Source organism: Hyperolius riggenbachi, chromosome 6, assembly GCF_040937935.1.
Source record: "Hyperolius riggenbachi isolate aHypRig1 chromosome 6, aHypRig1.pri, whole genome shotgun sequence".
Classification (NCBI taxonomy): domain Eukaryota; kingdom Metazoa; phylum Chordata; class Amphibia; order Anura; family Hyperoliidae; genus Hyperolius; species Hyperolius riggenbachi.
In genome coordinates this window covers 194,665,840-194,679,182 of record NC_090651.1, presented here as the reverse complement: position 1 = coordinate 194,679,182, position 13,343 = coordinate 194,665,840, and the positions used below count along the sequence as shown (strand labels likewise).

Below are 13,343 nucleotides of genomic sequence, written 5' to 3'. Positions count from 1 at the left end.
AGTTGTCCCTTATGTGCATTTACTGCGGAAACGCAGTCTGTCATTATGTGCATTAACTGGTGAAAAGCTGTCCCTTATGTGCATTTACTGCGGAAACGCAGTCTATCATTATGTGAATTAACTGGCGAAAAGCTGTCTATGTGCATTTAATGGGGAAACTGTCTGTCATTACATGCATTAACTGGTGAAAAGCAGGCTCTTATGTGCATTTACTGCAGAAACGCAGTCTGTCATTATGTGCATTAACTGGTGAAAAGCTGTCTCTTATGTGCATTTAATGGGGAAACGCTGTCTGTCATTACGTGCATTAACTGCTGAAAAGCTGATTCTTATGTGCATTTACTGGTGAAAGGCTACCTGTCATTATGTGCGTTTACTTCATTTTTTTTTCCATGTAACTACGTTAGCTTGTACAACTACATTACAGTTAGCCCCGCCCACATGACATCATGACCACGCCCAATTTTTCGCCGCGGGGCGCTTAGCGCGCCGCAAATTCCCCCCCCCCAAGCCCGGCCTGCCAGCCCTCGTGCCCCCTTTGAGCCCCCCCAAAAATCTGAAGCTGGAGCCGCCACTGTCTCTAGTCAGAGCCACCATGCGACATTCAGGAGCAGCATAAGCAGCAGCAGAATCACCCCTCCCTAATGGTTGTCAAGCCACTGTAGCAGCACAAAAACGCACTTCTCCCTCCATTGCGCCCTCGGCAGCTCATGCCACAGACATTGAGGCTGGTTAGGCCAGCCAGTCCTCATTGGCCTCATCTGCTCCCTCCTCAGCTTCCCTTGCAGGACATCGGCAGACCCTGGTAAGCGACAGTTTTCAAGGTTTGACCAAGCCTCTGCCTCCTGGCCACAGGCGAAACTGGAAGCTGAACGGCTTGCTGGCCCGGGCCATGTGTTTCCAGTTCCTTCTGTACTCCCTGGTGCAGGAGAGGAGTGATATGCACGTGCTGCTCCAGTTTGGGATCCCAGAGTGGCAAATCCCTAGCTGCCACTACTTTGCAAGGAACGCCATCCCAGCTCTGCATGAGTTTGTGGTGGCAAACGGGACCCATTCGCTGGACCACACTGTGGGCAAGCGAATCCATATCCACATGGACTCGTGGAGCAGCCGATTTGGGACAGGCCGTTACCTGTCCTTTACTGTGCACTGGGTTGTCAAAAACCTGAGCGGTTCTTGCCTTTTTCATGATTGCTAACTCAGTAGAGGACCAGCCCTTAAAGCGTTGCTATCATATAAATCCGGCATAGCGGGGTCTGAACCCTCTATACCAGTAATTATAGATTGACGGTATACCTTGAAATGAATCAGAGCACTCAGTATATGATTTTATATAAAAAAAAAATTGTATTTGCTTATCATACAGCATATACCGTATATACTCGCAAGCAAGCCGACCCGCATGTAAGCCGACCCCCCAACTTTCACCTGAAAAAACAGGGAAAAATGATTGACCCCCATATAATCCGGGGGTAGGAAATGCTGGCCGCCTTATTTCCCTAGTGTGTCCCAGTATAGCTAGTATAGTGCCCAGTATAGCTAGTATATTGCCCAGTATAGCTAGTATAGTGCTCAGTATAGCTAGTATAGTGCTCAGTATAGCTAGTATAGTGCTCAGTATAGCTAGTAAAGTGCCCCAGTTTAGCTAGTATAGTGCTCAGTATAGCTAGTATAGTGCTCAGTATAGCTAGTATAGTGCTCAGTATAGCTAGTAAAGTGCCCCAGTTTAGCTAGTATAGTGCTCAGTATAGCTAGCATAGTGCCCCAGTATAGCTAGCATAGTGCCAGTATGGGTAGGTGGGTGGGTAGGTAGTTAGTGCCCCTCCCCGCTCCCCCCGCGGCCGCTGCTGCTATTACCTTAGGCGGCGCCGTTTCCTCTATCCCCGTCCTGCTCCAGTAACTAATTCACAGCAGCGCGCCCCTCGCTGCTGTGATGACGGAGGAAACCATAGAGAGCGGCTTCCTGTAGCGGCGATGCCGTTACTATGCGAACCGCTCTCTATCGTTTCCTCCGTCATCACAGCAGCGGGGGGTGCGCTGCTGTGAATTAGTTAGTTATCGGAGCAGGACGGGGATAGAGGAGCCTAAGGTAATAGCAGCGGCGGCCGCGGGGGGAGCGGAGAGGGGCACCACCTACCCACCCACCTACCCATGACTCGCAAGCAAGCCGACCCCCCAACTTTTGGGCCACTTTTGGGGGGTGAAAAATTCCGCTTGCTTGTGAGTATATACGGTATACAAAATATGAACAGTTCTAAGTAGTGTTTCCTTCTAACAGTATTCCATCTCATCGAGGCTTTATAGCCAAGCGTTCATCAATCTTCCCAGTACATTCAAAAAACAATATAACAATTGTGTTATGTAGAATAAGATCAAAAGTAGTCTCATCTGTATCAATAGCTGTGTATGTAATAGCTGTGTAAAACTTATAGTAATCTTCTAAAAGAAATAGCATAAAAAATAACTTCTAAAAAAACTTCTTGCTAACATCTTAACAAAACTTAATGCTGAAAAATTAATAAAGTAAATCACCAGAATATTAAGCATATTACCCCTTCTCTGTCATCTCGGTTGGTGTCAGCACACAGAGAGTATCTGATTATTGATGATCTGCAGTATCACCAACAATACAGATGTATACCTGATTATTAGTGATCTGCAGAATCACCAATAATACAAGTATGGCTAACCTCTGGACACCTAATAAAGTGTAAGTGTTTGGGTGCAATCGTAACTTTAATGGTTAATGAGGCCTCACCAGAGGGGCTGGTGAGGAATAAACAGTACACTAGCGTGCACTAAAGTACCACCTCCAGCAAGCTGGAGGAACAATACTAATGAGGCTGAATCTCCCGAGGAGCGAGTGATTCAGAATATACTGCAGGCAAATGAACACCCGAGGGGCGGTTGAGTCAAACTGAACTGCAGCCTGCGAGACACAGTAATACTACAATAACAGGTTACTTAACGAGCAGGTAATTAAGGCTGAACTATAGCCTAGCAGAACTGTTTTCACCAGCGGAGCTGGCGTAGTAACACCTCACCAGTGGCGAGGGCCCACTGGTGAGTAGAATGGTCAGGCAGGCAAGGTTCAGCAACAGAGAGGTAAGTATCAGTACAGGATCGTGAGACAAGAGAGTAATCGGTAATCAGGCAGAGGTTCAGCAATGGGTAGGCAGATAGGCGAAAGTACAGAATCAGAAAGCAGGATCAGAGTCAGAGTAATCGCTAAGAGTCATACACAGGAAATCAATACAGTAAGCAAAAACCTAGTCTGGGTGTGAAATCCTTAGCATCAACACCCGCGAACTAGTCTAAAGAAATAACAATAACAAGATAGCAATATCCTAGTCTAGGTGTGAAATCCTTAGCATCAACACCAGGGAACTAGCCTAAGGTCTGAGCGCTAACACGCAAGTATTCACGACAACAGACAATCCTACAATGAAGCCCGGAGGCTTATGAAGTAGAGGAGACCCCATTGGCACGCCCCTCCGAATCAGCCAATCCTGGGCGCCGTGGGACTACTCTGACGTCAGCCGACCGACAGGTCAGCTGACGGGCTTCCTCCCCGCATAAAGGTCCCGTCTGTGCACGCGCCCGCACGCTAAGGCGACCCCCTGCCCGGAAGAACGTTCCGTCCTCGGCGTCCTGGACGCCGAGGGTACGGATGGCCGCATGGAGGCAGCTGCAGCGGCGGTGCTGTTCGCCGCAGCTGCCTCGTTTCTCACAAGATTGTTGGGCTTCTGCAAACTATGAGCTCTCAGCTCCTACCTTTATAGGGATAGGAAGCAATATGGCTGCCTAATCTGGAATGTCCCTAATTCCCAGGTTCTGATTGGCTGAAACTTTGTGCATCAATGCTTTATCATGTTTTGATTATCTAAGTCATAATATTATTATGTATAAATTCCTAATGACCTTATATTGTGGGAATTAACGTCATCTGGAGTGTTTGACATTTTGTTTAGGTCATTTCTGACGCAGTTGATTAAAAATGTATGTCACCAGCCATCTTGTCTGCTGGCTGCCCCAGACATTGAGACTAAACAATGTCATTTATGACGCATTTCTGATAAAGTGTTCTCTGCTAATTAGGTTGGAATGTCTCTGTACTTTCCCAGACATAAGATTGGTCAGGTTGACACTGTAACCAGACCTGTGAGAGTCTTCAGCAATTTAAGACTTATTGAAACATAAAGGGCTTCTAATATACTTATTTAAATATAAAGCTTATTATATACTTTTTCTTAAAACAATTAATCATATAAGAAATAATTGCATATTAAATCTTAATAATATAAAATCTGATGAAGAAATAAATATAATTTCCACCGCAAGATGTCACTATCTCATCATAAATAACAAGTAGTATTTATAATATTCATTATAAGACTATGAAACCGCCAGGTGGCATATTTGTCCTGAATACGGGACAATACAAGAACCTTGGAAGTTATATTGACATTCCAAAGAACAATTATAGTCTAAACAACTTTGTGGAAAACAGCTAATGTACTTTCACTGCAGAATCCAGCATTTAAATGTATTTCAAAGTAATACATTGTATTATAGGTTTTAACATATAACTATTTCTTTCTTTAGAAGGACTATATTGATTATTAATATTTATGTATAATAACTGAGCAAATGTGTGTATATATATATATATATATATATATATATATATATCTATATATATATATATATATATATATATATATATATATATATATATATATATATATATATATATACACACATATACATACATACAACACGTCCGCTGCAGCAATGTGAGTTTTAGCTTGCTTTTCTGTCTTCACACAGAAGCATTTTTCAAATGTCAAGGCCGCAGACCAGCGCACTACCATAAACAAAAATGTTTTAGCGTCTGTAACTAAAATAATATTATAAGATTCACAGCCTGGAAAATGCTGAGATGTCACAGAGCAATATATTAAAGAAGTACCCCAACTTTACAGTTTACAATGAAATTTTGCATAGAACATTAAAACTTAAAACCTATACATATGACGGCTTTTACTGCATAAATAAAACCGCTAGAATTCTGACAGGGTGACAGTGGTGGAAGGGGGTGAGAAGAACACAGCAGCAGCAGCAGGAGGGATGCAGCAGGCTCCTCTGATCCCATTCCCTCCACACCCTACAGCGAGCAAGCCCGCCTCAGCAGCAGCGCAAAGCCTCTCCACTGCCAAGCGCCGCTGAAATTGGTTGGCCTTGGGAAGGATAAACGGATGGCCGCCCACATCCTGGCTGCCCTCAGGGAGCAGGAGCAAAGGTGGCTGATTCCCAGAGGCCTCAAAGTCGGTTACGTGGCATCCGATAATGGGGCCAACCTGGTGGCCGCACTGCACCTGGGAGAGCTCGAGCACATCTCCTGCTTGGCCCACATCATGAATTTGCACTTCCTGCGCACCTACCTGGGGATAAACCAGCTTCTGGAAAATGCACGGAAGCTGGTGCGCCAGTTCCGACATTCTGCCACTACCTCTGCAACCCTAGCCCATCTGCAGCAGATCGTGGGCCTGCTATCACACCGCCTGATCATAGATGTCCCAACTCGCTGGAACTCGACTCTGGCGATGTTGGAGCAGCTGTGGCAGCACAGGATGGCATTTCGCAGATACATGTGTGAGGCAAACATCTACGACAGCACCACCAACCTGCAGGTGATCTCTGCGCTCAGTAGAAACACATGCAGCAAGTGTGCCTGGTCTTGGCTCCCTTCCTGCAGGGAACCAAGATGGTGAGCTGGGCGTGGGTATCCATTTGGGAGTGGGTGCCCCTGGTTTACATGCTGGACAGGGTGCTGTGTGATCTGAAGGAAGAGGCGGAGGCAGCCTTAAGCCAGCTGGATCAGGAGCAGTTGGCAGCACAGTCCAGCTCAAAGAAGGAGGAAGAGGAGGAGGAGGACAAAAACTTACAGATAGCGAAGTAGGAGTTGGAGATTGCAGGAAGCATTCCCCCAGCCTTCCATCCCTGCTGTTGCTGTTCTGCCAACCCAGCAACAGGTGCCTGCGGCCACCAGCAGCAGCAGCAGCATCCAGCACCCTGCTGAGCCTAACCAAGAGCCTGTATGCAGTGGAGCTGCCCAGAGCAGAGGTGCAAGCCACAGTATCCTCCTTCAACCAGCAGCAGCGACTGACCAGAATGGTGTCTGACTAGAGGGGGCATTCAGCGTGCTTGACACCGACAGGCCCATGAACCCCATGGAGAACTGCGTCCAGAGACTAGACATCTGGAGGGAGCTTGCCCAGTACGCCCTGGAAGTTCTGTCCTGCCCCCCTTTCAGTGTCCTCTCCGAGAGATGCTTCAGGGTGGCCGGTGGTGTGGTCACTGAAAAGCAGGCATGCTCAGATGTACCAAAATTAGATTCGGGTACAATCAAATTCGGGTCCGAAGGACATTCGGATTCGCCCACGAAATTCGGTTTGGATTCGGTTCGGGTGTCGGTAACAAAATTCGGTAAAAAAAAAGGGAAATCACATTTAAATCAGTGTAATTAAAAAAACAAAACAAAAAAAGGGACGTATGGCAGCAGTCAATGTATGGTGTGGAACCTGGCGGTGGGAAAACAGACAGCAGGAGGATAAATACTGAAGCAGCAAGAGGAGGAGTGACGTATGGCAGCAGGCAATGTATTGTGTGGACCCTGGCGGTAGGACCACAGACAGCAGGAGGATAAATACAGCAGGAGGAGGAGGAGTGACGTGTGGCACTGGCAGCAGGCAATGTGTTGTGTGGACCCTGGTGCTTGGACCACAGACAGCAGGAGGATAAATACAGCAGGAGGAGGAGGAGTGATGTGTGGCACTGGCATCAGGCAATGTATTATGTGGACCATGGCGGTGGGACACAGACAGCAAAAGGATAAATACAGCAGGAGGAGGTGTGACGTGTGGCACTGGCAGCAGGCAATGTATTGTGTGGACCCTGGCGGTGGGACCACAGACAGCAGGAGGATAAATACAGTTTGTCTATTGTATTGTAATACATCCTGCGTGCAATGTTTTATTTACAACAGCAGGGGTCAGCAATGTTCTCCTTTTTTTTTTTTTTTTTTTCCCTGACAGTGAATCACGCTGATTATAGTTAAGATTTCCACCTCAATATGGGATTAACTTTTCATCACAGTCACAAGCTTAACGTGTGTTATTGAGTGGACTTTATAACATTCCTTTTAAATATTTTCCGAACACACTTTATGCTAGTCACACTATCTGGCAAGCTCCTATCTAACAAACCTTCCCTTTTTCCCTATACCAACATGGCCGCACAAGTTTATGCACAATCCCCGCCCACTCCCACCTCATTGGCCACCAAATTTTCCCTCCTTGCCAAACACCTCCTCCACATCACCCCGCCCCTATTACATCACTAATCACTCCATTATACTCCCTATATAAACTGTGTCATTTGCAACTGACCGGCACAGAGGTGCCAAGCGTATTTTGGACTCCGTGCTGGTAAGTGACCATTTCCTATTTCCCAACAATTTTTTACCCTCACCCCATTTTACTCCTTACCTATCACTCCCTCCCCCCTGTTAGAAACCATTACCTCTCTCCTACCTGTTAACTGCCCATCCCCCCCCCCCCCCCCCCTCATTCCAATTTTTTTTTTCTCCCCCTATACAACATTAACATTTACCTATCGCACTATAGTTTTCTATCATAGGGATAAGGTTTCATATATATATATTTGGGATATTACAGATTGACATGAAAATCGCTCATAAATACATTGTTTATGGTTATTGAAATAATTATATAACTTTGGATCTTCAGACTTTGTCCCACCTCATACCAGTATTGATAGCATATAAATTTGGTGTCTTCACTACACATTCTTTATTGATACAGATTGTATAGTTCATAACTCCAAGGTCACGGTATTAGATCCTCTTATGTATAAGTCACGGTTGTCAATACCACATTATTGTCATACTGTTACGCCACACATGGTCTTCTAATTGTTGCTTTTTATCTCTGTCGTCATTTTTTAGTGTATTACTCCAGTTGTTTATTGCCTGAGGAAGCGGGATTTTGCCCGTGAAATGCGTTGCAACTTGTCTTTGGAGTATATAAATAAATTATTTATTACTTGAATCGACAGTACCTGTGTCTGTTTTGGGTTGGCTGGTCCACCACCGCATCCCGAACGTTTTAAATGTTTTAGTGACTTTTATCCTACTGGCGCCTCTGTACAGCTCTACACATATTATCTATCTATTTTAATTAACATAACTAATGTAACTTAATGACAGTATGTTTGTTCAGGCTGAATTTCCCCTTTAAGTTCTAGTTAGTGTAGTCATGACAGGCAGCGTACTGAGTGCTGTGCTGTGCAGCTTAGTGCAGGGCTGCAGGCAGAGGCAGGTTCACTGATTTTAGTGCTCTTAGTTCTATTACTGCATTTAATACTTGTATATTTAGCTAGCCAGCCAGCCATTGATCAACTTAAGTTAGTTGTAGTCACTTAGCATAGTCAGTGACATTGTATTGTGACCAGGGGCGTAACTAGAAATCACTGGGCCCCCCTGCGAATATTTGGATGGGCCCCCCCCCCCATAGGTGCCAAATAATCGTAATGGGGCAGCGTTTCACTGTAAATTAATTGTAAAGTGGGCAGCATTTTACCAGACAATCGTAATGTGGGCCAGAAAATCGTAATGTGGGCAGAGTTCACCAGAAAATCGTAATGTGGGCCTTTAGAAAATCATAATGTGGGCAGAGTTCACCAGAAAATCGTAATGTGGGCACCAGTCACCAGAAAATCGTAACGTGGACAGCATTCACCAGACAATCGTAATGTGGGCAGCGTTCACCAGAAAATCATAATGTGGGCAGAGTTCACCAGAAAATCATAATGTGGGCAGAGTTCACCAGAAAATCGTAATGTGGGCACCAGTCACCAGAAAATCGTAACGTGAGCAGCAGTCACCAGAAAATTGTAACGTGGACAGCATTCACCAGACAATCGTAATGTGGGCAGCGTTCACCAGAATATCGTAATGTGGGACAGAAAATCGTAATGTGGGCAGAGTTCACCAGAAAATCGCAATGTGGGCAGCAGTCACCAGAAAATCGCCATGTGGGCAGCAGTCACCAGAAAATTGCCATGTGGGCAGCAGTCACCAGAAAATTGCCATGTGGGCAGCAGTCACCAGAAAATCGCAATGTGGGCATCAGTCACCAGAAAATCCTAATGCGGGCAGCAGTCACCAGAATATCGTAATGTGGGCAGCAGTCACCAGAAAATCCTAATGTGGGCAGCAGTCAGTCACCAGAATATCATAATGTGGGCAGCACACACCAGAAAATCCTAATGTGGGCAGCAGTCACCAGAAAATCCTTATGTGGGCAGCAGTCACCAGAAAATCGCAATGTGGGCAGCAGTCACCAGAAAATCGCAATGTGGGCAGCAGTCACCAGAAAATCGCAATGTGGGCAGCAGTCACCAGAAAATCCTAATGTGGGCAGCATACACCAGAAAATCGTAATGTGGGCAGCAGACACCAGAAAATCGCAATGTGGGCAGCAGACACCTGAAAATCGTAATGTGGGCAGCAGACACCAGAAAATCATAATATGGGCAGCAGACACCTGAAAATCGTAATGTGGGCAGCAGACACCTGAAAAACGTAATGTGGGCAGCAGACACCTGAAAATCGTAATGTGGGCAGCAGGCACCTGAAAATCGTAATGTGGGCAGCAGACACCTGAAAATCGCAATGTGGGCAGCAGACACCAGAAAATCGCAATGTGGGCAGCAGTGACCAGAAAATCGTAATGTGGGCAGCAGACACCAGAAAATCCTAATGTGGGCAGCAGTCACCAGAAAATCGCAATGTGGGCAGCAGTGACCAGAAAATCGTAATGTGGGCAGCAGACACCAGAAAATCGCAATGTGGGCAGCAGACACCTGAAAATCGCAATGTGGGCAGCAGACACCTGAAAATCGTAATGTGGGCAGCAGACACCTGAAAATCACAATGTGGGCAGCAGACACCTGAAAATCGTAATGTGGGCAGCAGACACCTGAAAATCGCAATGTGGGCAGCAGTGACCAGAAAATCGTAATGTGGGCAGCAGACACCTAAAAATCGCAATGTGGGCAGCAGACACCAGAAAATCGTAATGTGGGCAGCAGACACCAGAAAATCGCAATGTGGGCAGCAGACACCAGAAAATCATAATGTGGGCAGCAGTCACCTGAAAATCGTAATGTGGGCAGCAGACACCTGAAAATCGCAATGTGGGCAGCAGACACCTGAAAATCGCAATGTGGGCAGCAGACACCTGAAAATCGCAATGTGGGCAGCAGACACCTGAAAATCGTAATGTGGGCAGCAGACACCTGAAAATCGTAATGTGGGCAGCAGACACCAGAAAATCGCAATGTGTGCAGCAGTGACCAGAAAATCGTAATGTGGGCAGCAGACACCAGAAAATCCTAATGTGGGCAGCAGTCACCAGAAAATCGCAATGTGGGCAGCAGTGACCAGAAAATCGTAATGTGGGCAGCAGACATCAGAAAATCGCAATGTGGGCAGCAGACACCTGAAAATCGCAATGTGGGCAGCAGACACCTGAAAATCGTAATGTGGGCAGCAGACACCTGAAAATCGCAATGTGGGCAGCAGACACCAGAAAATCGTAATGTGGGCAGCAGGCACCAGAAAATCGCAATGTGGGCAGCAGACACCAGAAAATCATAATGTGGGCAGCAGACACCTGAAAATTGTAATGTGGGCAGCAGACACCTGAAAATCGTAATGTGGGCAGCAGACACCTGAAAATCCCCCCTGCAGAATTTCAGAGCGGCCCCCCCCACCCCTCCCCCCGGGGCCCGCTCGTGGCCGGTTTTGGGGGGCTGGAGGGGTGGCAGCATGAGGGAAAAGCCTTGCCCACAGTTGGCGGGGAGAGGGGAAGTTCCCCCCTCTCCCTCACCTCGGGGCTCTCCCCTCTGCGCCCCCCTCCAGCTAGTGAATGTGTGTGGGCAGCGGGCAGCAGCGGCGGCGGGATACATACCTTCTTCCTTGCGTTTCATCGCCGCCTTCTCGCTCTAGCGGCTGACGTCACTTCCGCTTCCGGAAGTGACGTCAGCCGCTAGAGCGAGAAGGCGGCGATGGAACACAAGGAAGAAGGTATGTATCCCGCCGCCGCTGCTGCCCGCTGCCCACACACATTCACTAGCTGGAGGGGGGCGCAGAGGGGAGAGCCCCGAGGTGAGGGAGAGGGGGGAACTTCCCCTCTCCCCGCCGACTGTGGGCAAGGCTTTCCCCTCATGCTGCCACCCCTCCAGCCCCCAAAAAACGGCCCGAGCGGGCCCCAGGGGGGGGGCGGGCCCCCCCGCGGGCGCAGGCGCTGCAGGGCCTATTGTTACGCCCCTGATTGTGACAGCGTGCAGCCAGTTACTTTGCTGTGTGTAGTGCAGGCAGGCACGAGTGTTCACTCATTTTACTGCTTTATTACTGTATTGAGTATTTGCGCTATCTGCACATTTTTTTTTTTTTTCTGTCTATTTAAAAAATAAATTTAAAGCTAACCAGCCAGTGATCAACTAAAGTTACTTGTAGTCACATTAGTGTAGTCACTGATCAGAATCAGAATCAGAATCAAGTTTATTCGCCAAGTACGGCAGTTGTCGTACCCGGAATTGGTTGTGGTACACATGGCATCTTTACATGACAGCCAGAACAAGAACAACAGGAATTACAATGAGACAGGTATAGCAACATGCAGATACTGGTGAACATTCATGAGAGCTCTGGCAGATACTAGGTAAAACTCATGGGAGCACTATCAGCTAGAGTGTGGGCCAGTACTGCCCAGAGTGGAGAGAGTTCAGAGATCGGGGTGCTGACTAGGAGATAGAGTTCAGGTGGAGAACAGCTTGAGGGAAGAATGTGTTCCTGCGCCTGGTGGTTCTGGCTATTGATATAGTGATATTGTTTACTTTACTGTGCGTAGTGCAGGCAGGCACGCATTCACTCATTTTACTACTCTACTGTTTTGAGTATTTGCGCCGTCTGCGCATTTTTTATTTTATTTTTCTTTTCTGTTGGTTTAAAAAATTTTTTTTTTGAAAAAGTGAAGCTAACCAGCCAGTGATCTACTGAAGTTATTTTTGTAGTCACTCAGTGTAGTCAGTGACATTGTACTGTGCCAGTGTGCAGTTATTTTACTGTGCGTAGTGCAGTCAGGTACGCAGTCACACACAGAGGTGCCAAGCAACTACTTGACTACATGCTGTGTATTGCTCCTGTTATTTATTGCCTGAGGAAGCGGGTCTTGCCCGCGAAACGTGTTGCGACTTTCATTGGGAGTAAATGAATAAACTGTACATTATTTGAATTTCGACGGTACATGTGTCTGTTTATGGTTGGCTGGTCCACCACCGCAATCGGAACAATTTTAAACTTTTTAGTGACTTTTATCCTACCGGCGCCTCTGTACATCTCTGCGCATGCCTTTTCTTTTGTTGTTGCAGCTGCAGTGCAGCCAGAAAAATTAGGCAGGCATGTACACGCAACAGAAAAATTATTATAGCGGCCGCTGCTAGCAGGAATCTGCCTGGAGTCCTGGACCCTGTTGGTGGTGGCGGAGAAGGCAGTCAACTGGCCTGCGGGCAGAGATGCTGTGTGGGAACTGACTTAGTCTTGGGACAGGCAGTCACACGGCGTGCAGGCAGAGATGCTGTGTGTGGGGACTGACTTAGTCTTCGGGCAGGCCTGAGCGTGCTTTGCAGACCAGGTATCCATGGTCAGATGGACCCTTGACCCAACGCTGTGTGCCAGAGATGATACCACTTACCTTTCAACATCCCGGTACAGTTTAGGTATCGCCTTTTTTGAGAAAAAATTGCAGCCCGTTATCTTCCACTGCGGTGTGTGGCTTTGCTTGTGTGCTGCTTTTCCTTAGGTGGTCATCCCATTGCAGTTTGTGCTTTGTAATCATGTGCCTTCGTAAGGTAGTTGTCCCTACGCAGGTCTTGGTCTTTCCACGGCTCAATTTTCAGTGGCAGAGAGTACAGATGGCATTGCTCTCATCTGAGGCAGACACACACAAAAATTTCCACACCGCTGAGCCCTGGGGTGATGGCACTTTGGTGGTGGCGGAAGAGTGGCGTGTCAGAATCAGAGCAGGAGGAGGAAGCTGAGGAAGATGAGATGTTCTGTGTTAAATAGTCAACTACGTCCTGACAATATTGGGGGTTGATGGCACGTGCCTTCTTCTGAACACTGTACTTTGGTCGAGGGCCGCACGAAATCACTACAGCGCGACCTCGAACAGACCTGCCAGGTGGCCTGCCTC

General features: G+C 47.2%; 1 protein-coding gene across 3 annotated transcripts in view; it reads right to left on the bottom strand.

The window, feature by feature from the left end:
- The window catches only part of HEPACAM (hepatic and glial cell adhesion molecule), a 467,036-nt gene that overhangs the window by 318,279 nt on the left and 135,414 nt on the right, over positions 1-13,343 (bottom strand). The gene's annotated exons all lie outside the window — the stretch shown is intronic.